Here is a 2,454-nt window from a genome sequence, read left to right as displayed (position 1 = left end):
TAAGTTAGTTTTATATGGCTTAGCCTTGGAAATCATACACTGTCACTTCCATCATATTCTACTGGTTGATGTAGTTACAAAGTTCCATCCAAGAGGAAGGAACATAGCTCCTACATCTTGATGGAGGAAGGTCAGTATCACATTGTAAGAGAAGGAACTTGGAATAGGATATGAATTAGGCTATCTTTGGAAAGTACAGATTGCACATATACCATTCATTAAAACCTGGAATATTAAGCCTTTTAATTTTAAAACTTCTTTCTAGTACATTCCAGTTACTCCCATAGCCATTCCTTGTTATTTTCCCTCTTGGTACTTTAAAAGCTCTCCTAGAACTTAAAGTCTGGTAGTGGAAAAAATGATATAAGAAAGCAGAAGAAACTGAATAAACCAACACAAACCATTTTAACTAACTACAATTCAATCCTGCTGCCATCAAGTGATTATTTAAAGACTAAAGTTCTAGTTCCTCTAGCACTGAAACACCTCCATGAGTATCTTGGAATCATGACTCCTGGAATGTCTTGATGATCTCAGGCTAGTGGACAGTTGTCTACAAAATCCCGAAATTGCATACCATTTGGTTGAATGAAAGACCTTACTTTCCATGAAAGTTTTTGATGTAGTCAAACTGCTATGGCCATGGTGTATTACTTGAGAATCCTCTTCCCAGTGATTCTGAAATACGTGGTAGGTCTCCATCAACTTGCTTTTTTCCTATCTTTCACTTATCACAACTACATATTTTGAAAGCTAAATAGAATTATATGTATTTTGATAAATAAGACATCACCTTCCTTTTTCATTATTTGATTCTTCTAAACTCAAATAAATATTTATTGAGAACCCTACAACATGCCAGGTCCTTGTTAAATGCTTGTGCGTTTAAGGGAGAGAACAGCAAGAAATGAAATCTCAAATATGCCTATACACCAGGCCTTGCACCCAAATGACTTATAGACTTGTAGAGGACAGGTAAGAAAATCAACAATTACCATATAAGAGTAAACAGACCACCTGTACCTGTGTCCCTGATCAGTCTGTGCTTATCATTGCACCCCAGCACTTGATACAGGGCCTGGCATATAGTCAACACCTGGGAGAGGTTTGCTAAACTGATGTGTCGAAGGAATTAAAAAGCAAGAGTTATGGCATGGGAGACTTCCTGGAGGAAGGGACATTGGGTAGGGCGTGAGCTCTGTCCACCCAGTTTTGGGTTGGCTATGGATTTCATGTCAGTTAGACTTCTAATTCTGTTTGTTGATATCTTAGACTTGTAAACCAAAAGGTAGCTGAGACAGGTCTCAATCAATTTAGAAGTTGATTTTGCCATTGTTAAGGATAATACCTGGGAGAAAAACAAAAAACAAAAAAAACACACCTCGAAATCACAGAAACAGTGTGTGGTCTGTGCCTGTCTCCAAAGATGACTTGGAGGCCTTCAATATTTAGAGGAGAAAAGTGGGCTGGAGGGGAAAGCAGGAAGTTATAGTCATCCACATATTGCAAGAGAAAAGGAGCAGGTAGGGGAACCATCAACTATGTATTCACCTCGCACTTTACAAAAGATCAGGTGAACATAGAGTAGCTACCTGTGGAGATAGTTAACCTTTTATCTGTATGTATCTGCTTAGGAACAAAAGGAAAGGCAGTTGCTTACATGACTCAGCTTTCAGCTTAATTTTTTCCTTTTGGCAAAGTGAATTGGGGTCCCATGTTTTTGTTTTCCTTTCACAGACTGTAGGTAGTTTTGCACTAACTATAGCCAGCATCCCTCCCCCATTAACTCACTATGAGACAAGCTTTCTAGCCTTGCTCTCTGCTTTTTAGGAGATCTTTCCTACTGTGTATGCCTTACTGGGTATATAAGTTTACTGAGTGTTTTGTTTTTTTCTCATTTATAGTAGCTCTCATATTTCATGTTTTACACAGCATCAGGCAATTAGGGGGCAATGAACTCTGTCAGATAAAGGCCAACTGTAATAAAGCAAGCCTAATCTATCAAAGCTGGTAATTTGCTGAATCACCTCTCCTATTCTTTTTTGTGTCTGTTCACCATAGGATTATGTAAACTTGGGCCCCCTGGGAGTGAAGCTTATGAGTGTGGAGAGCAAGAAAATGCCCATTCATTTTCAAGAGAAGGAAATTCCAGTCAAACTCTATAAAGATGTCAGGAGCCCGGAAAGTCGCATCACATATAAGATGATGAAGTCCTTTCTCTAAGACTGAAAGCTGCAAAGGAAACACGACGTTTTCTTATAAATGTTTTTTGGGAACTGAAGTATATCCGTTGCCCATTTTACTTACGCTTTGGCTCATTTTTAAACCAGCTGTTATTTCTAAAGGTCATAATTACATTTAAAATCAAAGGTATTCAGCTATTCATTTACTTGCATGGTATGAGTGACCAAAATGGAAGCACACTTTGTATTTCTACATTGAAGTATTCAGAAG

The sequence above is a fragment of the Papio anubis genome, chromosome 12, assembly GCF_008728515.1.
Source record: "Papio anubis isolate 15944 chromosome 12, Panubis1.0, whole genome shotgun sequence".
Classification (NCBI taxonomy): domain Eukaryota; kingdom Metazoa; phylum Chordata; class Mammalia; order Primates; family Cercopithecidae; genus Papio; species Papio anubis.
Note: the sequence above shows the minus strand (reverse complement) of the source record.